Source organism: Thalassophryne amazonica, chromosome 17, assembly GCF_902500255.1.
Source record: "Thalassophryne amazonica chromosome 17, fThaAma1.1, whole genome shotgun sequence".
Taxonomy (NCBI): domain Eukaryota; kingdom Metazoa; phylum Chordata; class Actinopteri; order Batrachoidiformes; family Batrachoididae; genus Thalassophryne; species Thalassophryne amazonica.
In genome coordinates, this window is record NC_047119.1 from 61,452,148 (window position 1) to 61,468,709 (window position 16,562).

At 41.2% G+C, this 16,562-nt stretch overlaps 1 protein-coding gene across 1 annotated transcript in view; it reads right to left on the bottom strand.

The window, feature by feature from the left end:
* Positions 1–16,562, bottom strand: part of LOC117529117 (versican core protein-like) — a 156,423-nt gene that overhangs the window by 34,324 nt on the left and 105,537 nt on the right. The window lies entirely within an intron of this gene.

Sequence of the window (16,562 nt, forward strand, 5' to 3'; positions counted from 1 at the left end):
ATAAAAACTGGCCCTCAAGCCAGTTATCCAAGATGGCGTTCAAGATGGCCACCAAAATAGGTTTTTTCATTAAAACACCTTTAAACAACATATAACAACTTAAATATCGCAGAGAATCAATGGGAAGACCATTGCAGGTCTCAGCAAACTCATTTGTGCCTAAACTAAATTCATTCATGGGTTTAAGATTCAAAATGGCATCCAAAATGGCCACCATAGACCCTTATCATTGAATCTCTGTGATATTTAAGTTGTTTATATGTTGTTGAAAGGTGTTTTAGTAAAAATCTTATTTTGGTGGCCATCTTGGACGTCATCTTGGATAACTGGCTTGAGCCAGTTTTTATTTTGGGAACATCCTGATTCTTTTTTGGGGTCATCGAAGGAACCTAAAAAAGTCGGTTTGGTTTAGTCCTGGGGGCGGGGGTGCAAAGGTAGTGGTCGTAGCTCCCCTAGTATACCTTTGTGCATTCTGTACCACCAAAAATAATACCACTAACCTATCATTTAACAGTAGCAGGGAAGCTGATATGTGCATGCTGTGACTATCTGGAGAACCATGGCTTCAAACCCAAGGTTCTGGGAAACAGTTGCACCTAATTTGCAGATATTTCATTGCTATCTAGCAAGAGGTGATCAGTCAACGAATACACCAAAACCACACAAATATTCTAATAACATCCATACATGTTATGGAGAGTTAAAACAATAATAATCTGACATAACAGTCAGAGTCAATGTAAGTAGTTACATGATTGCCAACTCTCACGCATCTGGTGTGACACTCACGCTTTCAGCCTCAATCTCACGCTCTCACGCACAAGCAAGAAATGTCACGGCAAAATAAAATTTCTCCCGTTAATTTTCTATTGATGACTATATCAGACCAGACCAGACCACAATGCATTGTTCTTAATGAAAAGAGAGGAGTTTACAAGCGCACACCCAAAACAGCTGTTAACATCTGTTTACAACGTTCTGACTGCAGTATTCTGTGTTCGCTGAGTCTCTGAAAACCTTGCAGCTGATACCTCAGCTGCACGTGAAAAGTTCAGACAGAGTTCGAGCAAAACTTCGAAGCTTGTTTCTGAGTCAGCCACATTTTGGATAACAAAGGTAAGCCAATAAAATAGCCTAACAAATCGAATACTCTATTGTCTAATAAAATTTGGGTAGTCACTTCAGATGGCTGCAGACCTCAACTAGTTGCAAACTAGGTAATTTAAAAGACATGTCGTACTTTATTTAATGTCCTGATTAGCAAGTATTCATGATGTAAGTCTATCTGTGCACATGCGCTGAAAACGTGAGGTTGCTGAAGTATTTTTATTGATAATTATTAGGACGGAAGAGCGTTGTGAACCACTGAATCAATATGAAGCAAATTTTGTTAAGTGGTTCAGTGTTTGAAGCATTGATATGGTGACACCTGCTGGCCAATCTTTAACATAGCACTTGCAATGAATAAACAGGCACTGTTATGCATGTTAATTAAAAGTTTGACGTGCATCTTTAAATTTTGACTATATTTTGTTTAAAGACATTATAATATAAAGGTTTTTATTTAAAACAGATCATTTCAGTGGTGTTAGGTTGAGTCTTCCTCCTGGCTTGAGGCTTGAGTCCTCCTTTCCAGTTTTGGGGAGAAGACTCTGCACAGAAGTTGGTGTCATGTGAAAACAGATTTTGTCCAACTTATAAGAGTGGATAAACAGCTGCCTCCATCCTCAACATCTGTCCTTGCAAATTCACTGCAGAACATGGTTCTGGAAGCATTAGCATGGTTTAAAACCCTCACCTTCCCCAACCAGGACCATCTGGACCCCCAGCCATTTTAAAGCATTTTTTTATTTGCCTCTCACACACCTGTAGATGAGCTTGTTGAAATATTTCAGAAAAAGAAAGGAGGATATACCTGTATGTAGAGAGGAGAGGAATCAAACTGTTTCCCTTCTATTATTATTTTATTAGTAAACAAGGACTTTTTTTAAAATTAGGGTTAGGGTTACCATAACGTTTCGGCGCGCTCTATGCACATGCAATCTCACTCCAGCCAAGGTCCCAAAGTTGGCAACCCTGTAGTTACTGTAAAGCTAACATGTTAATGGTTCTGCCCACGCAAACTTTGTTACTAACACAAAGCTTGTGTTAGTAACACAATGCCCATAATGTGCTGTTGAAAATATTACAGTTTGACAGAAGCCACTGACCAGGAACGCAGGTAAACTATGTCGACAGCAGCATTTAAGTGAGTCACGTTGACTTACGATTGACAAAGTGTTGCTCCTCTTGTGACAGGATGCTGTCAGGTGGGCACCGTGCAAGCGACACTCCCTCTCAGCAACAATCCCAGGTTCGACGGTGGGTGAAATACCTGTAGCAGTGAGACTCAAACTTGTGCCAACCGTATCCACACACCTCAGTATCTGCAGGTAGGAAAAAAAAAAGATGAGTCTGAATAATCTTCAGCTCATGCACCAACTTCAGCAGCCCTGCACCACCCACAGAGGCCCTGATGTCTTACAAGGATGCAGGCACACAGGGCACCACCTGCACCCCCAAATAAGTCGACATAGGAGCAGTCATCCAGTTTGGCATCTACATTTACTCTTTTATCTCTTCCTTTAAAGTTCTTGCCTGATGACATCATAAAGTTTTGATGGGTTAAAGCATCACAATTCTGATTACTGATCCTCTTCTGTTGAGACATGGCAGAAGCAAAAATACTGACCATTTTTACCCCAGGTAGCAGTATGAACTCTGAGTACTATTCTAGTTTAAAACAGGGTGTAGAACATTTTAATGTTTTGATAAAATCATTCATTCATATTCCACTCCTTGCACTCTAGCCCTTTGTACTGTAGCTCTGCAAAATGGGTTTGTTACACCTCAGTCTGAAGGCATTTTATCTGGATCTCATAAAACTAATGAACCCATTTTATGACAATTGTTGGAATTTTTGTTTTATGAGAGCATTTTAACTGGAAAACATCAATTTGTTTTAAACACTGTTGTGTTCAGTGTTCTTTTTTCTTTGTCACAGCTCCACCAAGCTGGATATAGCAAAACAAGTCAATTTTTTTAAACTTGTTGAAAATATTTCTTTTGGTGATTGACTTCAGAAGAAGATACTCCCCAATACACCCATTTACATCAAGGACTCTGCTGTGGAGATGGTGTAGCAATGAAGATTCCTGGGGGTCCATGTCTCTGACAACCTGACCTAGTCTCGGCAACACATCCTCTCTGGTTAAAAAGGCCAGCCAGCTTCTGCACTTTCTCCGCAAGTTAAAGAGTGCCCATCTGAGCCCGGCTGTCCTCACCTCCTTCTACAGAGGAACAACAGAGCATGTACTAACCAGTAGTATCTCTCTGTGGCATGGAAGTAGCAGCCTTGCACACAAGAAGGCACTGGGGAGGATCATGAGGGCAGCAGAGAAGCGGACCCGGCGCCACGAGGGGGCGTTTGGGGGAGACGCCCCCTCACGCCATCAACCTCACCCCCTCGGATGTGAGAGTTATCAAAAATAAAAATAAAAAAGAAAGAAAAAGAAATACTGGAAAATAAGCGCCTCGCAGTTTCGCAGATTTTTTAGTCCAATTCTGCATGTTTTTTTTTTTTGTTTTTTTTTTTACAAGCGCATTGTGCTCTGCATCCTCATCAAGCAGGCCGGTGTTCTGTTGAGATGACGGGACACCTGTTGCAGCACCACGAAGGGAGAGCACGCACACTGTGTTCTGCGTGTCTGTTTATAAGAATCTTCTCACCCAGAAGAAAAAAAGGGCGCCAACAACTACCCATAACTGTGTTCTTCACTCCGTAAAAGACACCTGCAACAAGGTGTGAGTCAGTGGGAAAAAAGACGCGGCGCCAGGACGAAGAGGCGCGATCAGTGGAACTGTGAAATACTGGTCGTCACTATAAATAATTTCTTATGTGTCCAACCTCGTAGGTTGATTGTTAAAATTAATTCGTTAGTTCCTAAAAGCCATCATCATTATTTATAGGAAAACGTTCTATTTTTATTTCTCAAACAAATGTTTGGGCCTGAAAACAGGTTGGTCTTATTTTTCTACTAAGGTTTGAACTTTGAGTGTTTACACACGAGAGACAAGTGAGAAATGTTCATGCCTGTTTGAGAATAGTGTAATAAAGTGTGTAGTGAGGGGTTTTACAGCCTTAAAACATCTATAATAATTGTAAAAAATAACGCTGACTACTTCGCGGATTTCGCCTATTGCGGGCTATTTTTAGAACGTTACTCCCGCGATAAACGAGGGACCACTGTATATCTACATGAAGGTTTATCTTTGACCCGTTGTGTGACTGTCATGCCCAATTGTGCTGTGTTTGCGCTTGTGATGGAGGGCTGTATGTGGGGTTAATCTACTGTCTCGTGTCATTTCTCAGATCAGTTGTTGGTTGGTTTTGTGGTATGCAGGAGATCACTTGACCGAGGGTCTATACGTTCAAATAATAATTAAAACATACTGTCATCACTCTTTACTCTTAGTCAGTCTCTTACAACGGTGTAGCCTAAATACACGAGCTTTCTAGGAGTGCACCCAATTCCTTACGCACGCTCAGAGGCAGGTAGCCTCCGGTGCACACTTTCTTTTTGGGGGGGGCAACCCCGCCCCCTGTGATAAACTCATCGCCCCCTTAATATTTTTTTCTGGCGCCGGGCCTGCAGAGAAGTTCACCAACCAATGGTGAACTGGCAGAACCGCGCTGCTTGTCCAGAGCAAGAAGGATAATCAGGGACACTTCACATCCCTTTAACAATCTGTTTTCCCTCCTACCCTCAGGTAGATGGTACCGTAGCCTGAGTTGCAAAACACACAGACTCAGAGACAGCGTTTACCCAACTGCCATGAGACAATTGAATACAAAATGATAGAAAGAGCTGTGAAATATAGAATGTAGATTATAGATATATTGTAGATTGTAGATTATATATGCTACAGTGTAGCATCTGGCTGCAAGGTTAGCCTTGTAGTATCTTCATATGTGCAAAACGCTGCAGCCCGATTTTTAACAAACATATCAAGACGTCAGCACATCACCCCAGTTCTTTTAATTTGCACTGGCTTCCAGTCTCTTTTAGAGTTGATTTTAAAATTTGTTGTTTGTCTTAAAGCCCTTAATGGCCTGGCCCCTCCTTATTTGACTGAGCTTTTGCATCCTCGTGTCTCAAACAGGTCTTAGAGGTCTGTAAATCAGCTTTTACTGGAAGCGCCCAAGTCCAGGTCTAAACGCTGGGGTGATCGGGCCTTCTCTGTTGCTGGGCCCAAACTTTGGAATAAATTGCCCCCCTGAAATGAGAATCATCTCTAACTTAGAGCTTTTTAAGTCCAGGCTCAAGACGTATTTGTTCAGGCTGGCTTTTAACACTCAGTAGCATGATGGCGCTTTATTTTATGCTATTAAATGTTTTTATGCATATTTTTATTTAATTGTTTTTGTAATGGTTTTACTGTTGGATATTTGTTTTTACCATGTTTTGTTTTTAAATTTTGCTGTAAAGCACTTGGTCACTTTGAGTGTTGTAAAGGGCTCTAGAAATAAACCTGATTGATTGATTGAATATCCAACCTGGTCTCACAGGCAAGTCATGATTCAGCAGCAGGAAATATACATTAATCTATTGGTTGGTGATATTGTGACGAAAAGCGCCTCATTTTTGTCACCGCAGCACAAATTCATTCTAATTCATTCCGTGATGGCTGCACGAAATTTCAAAGTGAAGCGGGGGGGTCAGGTGGTTATGGTTAGGGTGGGGGGGAAGGAGTAGGATTAGGTTATGGTTAAGGTTAGGGTCGGGGGTAGGAGTAGGGTTAGTAATACTGAGTTACAAAACCCCATCACGAAAATTTGACTCATTTCATGATGGGAGCACGAAAAAACAAAACAAAACGTGAGACTGGGCTGCAATATCCTGTGTCCTTTATGTATTACTGCATTTTGTATATCCACAGATGCACAGGCAGTTATCAACAGATTAACAGGTTAAAAAAGCTATCACAATCCACACACCTTGGACTGGTATTCTGTGCTTTCTTCTATGTTTTTATCTATTTGTATCAGTGGATCGATATTTCATTCTGTGACAGCATCTGTGATGTTTTTTATTTACTGAAATTACAATAAAAACGAGTCTAGGTCTAAGTCTTCTCAATCCCTCCTCTAGGTTTTGTGGCTCCTGACTGAAAACCAGAAATTCTGCTCACAAATGAGCCAACAGGACACAACGGACAGAAAAAGGAATGGAATGCATCTATATCACCTATACAATAACACGCTGTAGATACGAGAGGTTTCCCATAACATATGGTGCATTGCACAATATTCTAACATTTACAGTAGAGTTTATGGTACCATTTAAAGGTTTAGATTGTATACTTTGAAGTGGATTAAATACATTGCCAATAGCCAGAGGATGTGAAGCCCTCCTGTTGTAATAATGAAATCTGTGCAGCTCCAGCAGAGCTTCCGGCTGTTTATTTCTCATCAAATGCAGTTATTCAGGGGGTACATCGAGAAGGAAAGAGATATTGAGGTCCTGGAGGGGGGGGGAGGAGACGGTCCTTGGCTGAATGAGCTCAATAACCCACAGCTGGATTTCATTAATCTCCCACACTCCCCCCTTACAGGTCTCCAGTTGTCTGCAGGTCAAGACATGTACATGCATGCACACAGGTTTAATGTACAACACACACCAGGTGAGTTTACAAAGACTTTAAGCCGTATCATCCCGTCTGCGCTGGTTTGTACTTTCACATCAAAGTCATCATGAAAAACTGCAGCTGAAGCTTCAGGATATCAGACATGTTAACAAGCAGGTGTGGCCTCCTGCTGCAGAACTCTGGACCCAGTAATAAATATGACTTTAAAACAAGACTGTCTCTTTGTCAATCTGTGTGTTTAAAAATAGTTTTGCAGAAATCCCTCCAACACATACGGACCGCTTCATCCAACAGATAAATAAGAGCTTGATTAAGTCTGATGCAGCATTTCTGGACGACTTACCACAGATTTAACGCCACACCAGCTGCAAAAGCTCTGGGCAAAAATAGTCGAACAATTATCTGATTCTGTCTTACTTTCCACTGGCAGCTGACTTCGCGGGCAACAGCTGTGACTGTTGTGTATTTAAATGAAGAAGCTGCACAGTCAGTCTGTCTGACATATGCTATAGCTGGAACAGCCTTCACAGGATACACTGATACTAGTTAGTTTTGCAGACTGGGAGTTGGATCCAAGGATTTCCTGTTCTTAAAGTATTTACCCTACCCTTTGTCAAAATGGAAAGCTCAAAAATACATATTTCTGGTCTCTAGATAATATGGTTGCCTGCAAATAATGATCTTACTTTCAATATTCTCAAATAATAGTTTGGCTTTTTTGTTTTTAACTCTGCTGAATGTAAACCTTCCATATGTAACACCAGACAAACTTCAGAATGCCCCTGATGTCCTGATGACTTTCAAGGCCTGATAACGAACACTGCAATCTGACAGCTTCCCTACGCAGTCCTACAAACACACCTATTCTCAGTATTCAGTAGAATGAGAGAAGAAACCTGAAAAACCTGCTAAATTTCCTTTTGACCTTGATAAATCATGTAGCGTGTGGAAACATCACCTATTTGCATCTTTCTTCCCACCCAGAATTTTGCACACTCGGGTGGACAAATCCCAAATTGCATATTCATGAAGGCAAAGGTGCTAACAGTAGTGGGCACAGTTAAGATAATCCGATAACAGATAATTATCGAAGCTAATGTTTTTGCTAGCGGATTAGCTTTTCATATAAGTTTTAAAACCATCATCGGACCAATTATCTTCCAATAAATTTAGTTCCAATAACTTTCAGTCCTATAACATTTTTTTTGCTGGTAAAGTGAGCAAAGTTTAACCGTCAAAAATGTTTGTAAACCCTAAATCAAACATTTTAGTCTGTCTGTTGTGTATTTGTGGCAGACTGGCTGCCTGTTGCTTCCTGATGATATCATCATTAAGCACAAGACGTGATTAGCCGGTTGACGCAGGGAGCATTGTGGGTAGTGTAGTTCAGGTTCATTTGGACGTTACACTGTTACCACCTGCTCGACACAAACAAAACGGACTCATTTTAACATTATTTTATTTAGTTCTTTGTGGCACGGGATATAATTTAATCGCCAAGACTCGGTGGGAGAGAGGAGATCTAACGGTGCAGGTGCAAGGGCTTCTCTTCACAGCTTACACACCGTTTTGGATTTTTAAAAAAGGAAGCTTTATTTCTTCAGATGAATCCCACTGAAACTAACAGGTAAGAATTTATTTACTAACATGTCTTCTACTTTGTCAATCAATGCGTTAATGGACGTATTTTGGTTGTTTAAGCTGCAGCTTTTTAGTTTTTAGTATATAATACCAAGATAAACTGTAAATTCTAATACTGTGCCCACCACTGGGTGCCAAATAGGGGTCTAAATCGCGATTCTTATTTATTAAGATACTGAATCGATCCAAAATGTCCAAGAATCGATTTTTAAAATGCATTTTTTAAACATTTTCTTGCTTACTCACTGCGTGTACTGTTTGTCAGGCAACGGCCTCCATACTACAGCGTCCCCGCGAGGGGAGGGTCCAGCGTGCTTCAAACATTAGCTTAGCATGGCGGATGAAGAGCTAATTCAGGCAGCGCCGTCTTTGCTGAAGGCAAATGTTTGGGCGCATTTTGGATTTTATTATTTGCTGTGTAAGAAGGAGCTTGACATGACTTATGCAGTGTGCAAAATCTGCAAAATGAAAGTCAAGTACTTCGGAAACACTTCAAATCCTCAAGCCCACATGCTACGCCATCACCCGGAGCTACAAGAAGTGAAACAGCGGTCTCTGCCGACTACTGACCAGCGCTTCGCCAAACTGCCAGCCAACTCTGAACGAGCAAAGCAGATAAGTAAATTTACAGCTTTAGAATCACTTGATTAACCTTGTAAAGCTGCATTTTCTTAAACTAAACATTTTTTAAGTAATATACTATTTCTCAGAGCTCTCTGAATTGAAAATTGATTCTGAATCGAATCGCACCCAAGAATCGGAATCGAATTGAATCGTGAGTTGTTGTACGATTCACATCCCTAGTGCCAAATGGACAATATGCTATATGCTATTTTGCACATTTGAAAAATGCCATTCTTTTTGTGCACTGCTACTAACTCAGCATGCAGTTGTATTTGTGAGGGTAATTGTCATGCCCCGCCCAGTTCCAGGCTTCAGCCCTTATTTTCCCTCTTTATTTAGTTCTGCTCCTTTTGCCCCAGCCTTGTTTTATTAATTGCCTTCTTCATCATGTGTTTATTCTATGTTCTATTTTGCTTTGGCACATTCTTCTGTTACTTTTATTCTTCTGCCATGTTCCAGTTCCGTTCTAGTTTTGTTCTATCAGTCTGTTTTCATGGTTTATCATTTAGTTATTGTTTGCCTATTGTTTTTGCTGTTCTCATTTCTGTTATGTAGTACTGTTATGCCAGGTTTTGTTATCACTTAGTTTCTGTTTTTCTTATAGTTTTGTCTGTCTGTTCCACTTGGTTTTGTCACAATGTGTTATTTCCCATGATTCTGTTTATCATGTTCTGGTATGCTTTTCAGTCCTGATCAAGTTTAGATTTGTGCTCATGTTTCTTTGTATGATCTTTAGTTGTCATGTCCAGTTTCATTGTTATCACAGTCTCTTCTCTTCACTGCTCACTTGCACCTGCCTTATTCTCTCTTTGTCTGCACTCCTCTCAGGTCTCTAAGTTGTCATGTCCAGTTTCATTGTTATCACAGTCTCTTTCTGATCACTCATGTCCCACACCTGCACTTTGTCATCACTGTTGGCCACGCCCCATTCATCTGTCATTTACTTGCCCATTTGTCACGCCTTTCTGCATCTCTTTTGCCTCTTAGTTGTCACCTGACCACACCCCCTTCCAGGCCCTTCCTCCTCCACGTGCACCTCATTATCTTATTAACACCTGTTATTTAAAACTGCTTCATTCACTTCCTCCCTGCTCGTTTGTTGATTCATTCACTCACCAGCACTTTGTTTCAGTCCTGTTTTGCCAAGCCATGTTTTTTGACTCCGCTCTGTGTACCGGATCCTGCTTTTTGCCTCAGCCCTGACAACTCTGTTTGCTCGTGTACTGACCCTGCTTGTTTTTGACCACGTCCTTTGTCTTGTCCCTGCCCGGTACTTTTGCTCCGCAGACTGCCTTCCTGTTACTGAACCCAGGTCTGAATTAAACCATCCTTTACGCATACGTCCTGTGGTGAGCCTGCATTTGTGTCCAGCCTCTGTCTGTGTCTCGCCTCCGCTCAGTCCTGTCAGAACAAACGAGCCAGACATGGACGCAGCGGGCTCGAACCGGTCGACAGGAACCAGGACCCGACGCCATCAAAAGGATTTTTGATGACATTCAATTTTTCTTTGTGTGTTTCCGCGATTGCTACTCTCCAAAGGAAAAATTTGATTTTCCAGAGCAGGCATGGGAACTTTTGGAAGCTAATGTTTGGCTTTATGAGCTCTTCCCTGATCTGCAGGACCTGGACGCAAATTTTTCTGGCCAAAGACTTCCCGACTGATAAAACATCCAGAGGCCCACCTGTATTCTCAACACCTGCCCTTTGATGATGACGGAGTGGAGCGACTGTGATGAAGATGACGATGACGATTCGTCAGAGACAGAGCAGTTTGCAGTCCAGGACACGGTAAATGTGTTATTTAAGATACAGGACCTATTTTTTGAATATCAGGACAATCTGAGTCCACAGAACCGACGTCGTGTTCTGTCGGCCCTTGATCAGCTTTTAAAGCCGAGTCAGACGTGGTCCACTCTTTTCCTGAACTGAAGAACATAAAATCTCATTTTAAGCAGGGCCAGGTTCCTCCATGCATCGAAGATCCGATTGAGTTTTTGTTTGAATCGGACATCACCGCTGCCTGTTCAACCGCACCTCAGTACATAACAATTTCGGATGCAGCCTGGTGCGCATCAGTGCAAGAACCGGCCGCACCATCTCAGCCGGTGAAACCGGGATCACAGCCACGCTCGGCACCCATTCTGGCCCTTCAGGGCACCACCTAAGCCTCGCCGCATAAGACTCATGTGGATCCATCACTCGAGTCCAAGACATGTGGCCGAAGTCAGATGATACGACTACAAAGTCGATCATCGACCTCTGGCTCAGGGTGGTCCTGGTGCCAGGTGCACTTATGGATACCCTTGTGTTCAAACATGGTGTTCGTGATGGACAAACTGTGACTAGCACAGAAGTCAACAACTGCAAACACCACTCGGTTCAGATCGGGGAAGCCGTGCTTCCCGATCACCCCCATCCAGGTCTCACTGTTGCCGCCCACTTGGGCATTGAAATCCCCAGGAGAACAATGGAGTCCCCAGTCAGAGCGCTATCTAGTACCCCTCCCAGGGACTCCAAGAAGGTCGGGCACTCTGCACTGCCGCTCGGCCCGTAGGCCGAGACAACGGTGAGAGACCTGTCCCCAACCCAAAGGCATAGGGAGGCGACCCTCTCGTTCATGGAGTAAACTCCAACACATGGCGACTGAGCTGGGGAGCAATAAGCAATGCGACCCCAGCTCTGCACCTCTCCCTGTGGGCAACGCCAGAAAAATGAAGCGTCCAGCCACTCTCCAGGAGTTGGATACCAGAGCCCAAGCTGTGAGTGGAGGTGAGCCCGACTATATCTAGTCGGTATCTCTCAACCTCCTGCACAAGCTCAGGCTCCTTCCACCCCAGCGAAGTGACATTCCAAAATGAATCTGACTTGTCCAAATGTGCTTTAGCATACCTCAAGCGACTCTGTTTGTGGCGTGTACGTAGAAAAGGCTTCCTCTTCATTACAGCATCATATAACATCTCCTTGTGCAAAGTGCACTGTATAGTTGAATGATGCACAGAGACACTATTTGCAGCAAGATCATGTTGTAGGTCTTTGGAGCAGGTCTGTGGGTTGACTATGACTGTCTCACCATCCTTCACTTCAGCTTATCTGAGATTTTTCTTGGCCTGCCACTTTGGGCCTTAACCAGTACTGTGCCTGTGGTCTTCCATTTCCTCATTTCCTCACAGTGTAAACTAACAGCTGAAATCTCTGAGATAGCTTTTTGTATCCTTCCCTTAAACCATGATGTTGAACAATCTTTGTTTTCAGGTCATTTGAGAGTTGTTTAGAGGCTCCCATGTTGCCATTCATTAGAAGAGATGCAAAGAGGGGAAACATCTGCAAATGGCCACCTTAAATACCCTTTCTCATGATCGGATTCACCTGTGTAAGGAAGTCAAAGGTCCGTGAGCTTACCAAAATAATTTGTGTTCCAATAATTAGTGCTACATGTATTCAAATCAATAAAATGACACGGGTGCTCAAATTTAGGCACCTGACCAATTTTGTGTAAATAATTATTGCACACTTTCTGTAAATACTAGAAACTTCATTTCACTTCTCAAATATCAGTGTGTTCATCTGCTATATGATATTTAACTGAAATTTCTGATCCAGACAACCACTGATTTATAAAGGAAAATCATGCCTAAACCTTTGCATAAACTGTACATTTATCTTATAGCAAAATATTCTTTATTGTGTCATTGAATATCAGGTAGGTCAGAGTTACTACTCAACTTATCAAAAAGATACATCAATATAATCATTTGTTTGTCAGCAAGATATTCACAGATCTTTGTGATGTCATAAAGCAGGCGCTCACAATTTTAAAGATGGAAATGCAAAAAAGAAAAAAAAATCAAGGGGGGCTTTTAGTAGAGAGGGGAGCCTTTAATGGATTAAATACAGTAGCTAATTAACTTAATCAGGTGTGTTCAGCGAGTCAAGCGCTAATAGACACCAGATTTACCCAAAGGACCAGGACTGATTACCACTGGTGTAGGTTGCATTGTTACCATAGACACACATTATGGTATAATGCAAATAAATAACCTCCAGGAGGACCAAAAGTCTCTCGCTACTATCAGTACTACTCAATCATATGAAAATGATATGAATCCACTTTTGACCAATCACCAGGAAATGCAGTGGATGACAGAATGGTGCAGAGTGATCTTATTCCACACAAACGACATGGAGGTAATTCACAGAAACACCAGCGAGTGGTGCTGCTGTGACAACATGAAAGAGCTGATAAAGTTCTACATTCTGCATGAGGGAGGAATTCCATAAAGTTGGATTTGTTAATTACTCAAAATTGGATTTGTTTAAAAGAAGCTCAGAATAAAGTCTAAACTCATATCTGATGCAGAACTACACATATGGATCCCATACACGGTTACACAACCATCCAACTGTACAAAATATGTACAGTATCTAAACTTTGACTCTAGATAAGGTTCATTGCAATAAGGGTGCGCCTCTGTTCTTTAGTACAACACATTACACCACCAGTATCAGATTTCTGGCTGTCATTCTTATCTGGTATGTCGTGGCTGCATAATTCAGATCACATGCTTCAACAGCTGAGTGTTGATGGCAAACGCAGATGAGTCTGTGCATCAGAGCATGCGTGAGTGCAGACTGGTCAGGATGTAGGACACAGAGGAGGAGGTCTTCGACTATCACTATAGTGAATTTAACTCAAAAGTACACTCTGTCCAGAATTATGGTAAGTGTGGATGTGGATACAGTGCTGTGTATTGGACAAAGGATTCTCTAAGACTAGGGTCGCCTCAATCTATCAGTCACAATCTATCAGAAAACCTTTGTCATGTTTTATTAAGACTGAAAAATAATACACATGACACTACGCAGCTCTGTAATTGTGATCACACAGCAGACAAAATAAGTATTGAAAACGTCACCATTTTTCTCAGTAAAAACATTTGTAAAGGTGCTATTGGCATGAAATTTTCAACAGATGTTGGTAACAAACCAAGTAATCCACACATGCAAAAAAAAAACAAAAAAAAAAAAATAAGTAAATAAATTAAGTTATGTGTAATAATGTGAAATGACACAGGCAAAAGTATTGAACACCTGAAGAAAAGGAGGTGCAAAAAGACATGGAAAACCAAGAGACCAGCTGAAATCTATCAGTAATTAGAAAGCAATCCTGCCCCTTGTCAGCGCAAATTAATATCAGCTGGTTCAGTCCCAACTGATGGCCTATAAACAGGTGTTTCATTACCAAGGTGCAGTGGTGGGCACAGCTAACCAAAAAATTAGCTTCGATAACAGATAATGAGCTAAATGAAAAGTTATCTTTTATAAAGCTAAACCGATAAACACCCAAAAATTTATCGGAAGCTACAGATAACTGATAACTTCCAGTATTGTCTGCGGTACACTTGCAACTACTAACAAGATGATTTTGAGTTTTAACACCACAATTGCTTCTGGTAGCACCAAAGGCGACTACAGACCCAAACAATGAGTCAGCACTTCTGTCTTTGTGCGCCCTGCCCACTGCTGGAAGCTCCTGTTTATTACAAAGCTTCCAGCAGCAAAGCTCAACTCTCTACTCAATATCAGCATTGCTGTGAGGCGGGGTAATGGAAAATAAAGCAGTGCTGAGTTATGGTTTGGTTTATAAATAAAATTAATACTGATAGAATAACTTCATTAATGTCAATTCTGTCATTTGTACAAAGTTAAAATATAACATATATCTTTTAATGTTGAATAATGCACTAATTCTGAAGTTTTGTAACAAACACAGACAGATGGCAAAGGATTATGGTAAAATGTGCCTCCGCTAACACTGAGTGGTTGACTCATTTATTCTATGAAAACCAACACGTTAATGTGAGGTGTGTCGTGCGTTGGTGTTACAGATAAATGTGCTTTTGTAAAATATGCCATTTTTTATTTGAAAAAAAAAGGTATTTTCAAAAAAAAAAAAAAAGCCAAGTTGTAATTAGATAACTATCTGATATAACCGGTGTCAAAATAAATAGAGCACTGCCAACTACTGGACACTCAGTACTAGGATGAATACTGCCATGAACACTACTGGCCAGTAGATGGCAATAGAGACCGTGAAAACTTGCCAAAACAAAATCCCAGATAATCCCTGTCTGCTACGTTTAAGATGCGTGGAATTTAATAAACGCAAACTGAATTTCAGACATCTTATATATTACTCTGGAAGAAAGACGACCAGTGTTTGACATAAGCAGGACTCTAATAGCAAACAGGAATTGATTGCTATGATTCTAATTGAAAATAATGGAGAGCAACCCAAGCTGCTTCTGGCATTTTTACATAAAACAAACACAATAACAACGTCTATAAACCCAGAGAATATATTCACGAGAGTTTTAGGCACAAATACAAAGAGTTTAATGCTGTTGTCCGTGTGGAGCCTGATCAGAGCGTCTCAAATGCATTTTCTTCTGTGGTCAATGTACTGAGGACCGGTACCCATAATGCACCTGGGCACAGCATGTCCACACTTCTAAACCTTCAAAAATTAGTGCATTACTTTAAAACTAAAACATATATTTGATATTTTCCACTTTATAAAACTTCAGATGTGACGTTAATTTAAATAACTTGTCCAAAATTAGTTTGGTTAAAATTTTAAAACCATAAGTTAAAACTGTATGCCTCTGGCTGACTGGGTGATATTTGCCAGCATATCGTACGGGGTCAAAAGAAATGAGCATTTTTCTTTTTTGTGACCAGTTCTGCTTTGCCTGCAGAGGATAGGGTGGTTTCCTTCTAGAACCACGCTCTCCTCTGTTTACGGAGAATAGAACTGTGCATCTACTATAAAACATTTAACAGGTAGGTACTTACTGATTTTAGATGTTTGTAACTACTCAGCTTTGTTTTACCACATCTGCAAAAATACGGTTAGCGGTCTAAAAATTAGCAGACCAAACTTATCAGAAGATAAGTAGTCCGATGACGGTTTTCAAAGTTATCTGAAAAGCTAATCCGATAATGAAAACATTATCTTCAATAATTAGCGGTTAGCGGCATTAGCGGAACTGTACCCACCACTGCCAAGGTGTCACACAAGAAACATCTAATGATGGGCTCTCTCAAGATCTTCACAACCTTATTGTTGCAAAACATAGTGTTGGCATTAGTTACAGAAGTATTTCTAAATTTTGAGTGTTCTAGAGAACACTGTGGGGCCATAATCCAGAAGTGGAAAGAATATCATTTCACCATAAACCGGCCATGACCAAGTGTTCCTCGTAAGATTACTGACAGAGTAATGAAAGGCATTATCAGAAGAGTGTGCAAAGCCAGTGGAGGAACAACTTGTTTCAAAGACAACAAGTAATGCACTCAACCGCCATGGCCTGTACGCAGGCTCACCACACAAGACGCCATTACTGAAGAAACAGCATGTTGAAGGTCGTTTAAAGTTTGCTGCACAACATTTAGACAAGACTTTGAACTACTGACAGACTATAGCCTGGTCAGAAGAGACCAAAATTGAACCCTTTGGTTGTCATAATGCACGCCAGAAATGTCATCTGCGCATCAGCCCAAAAACACCACACCGATAGTGAAGTTTGGAGGTGGGAACATCATGGTGTGGA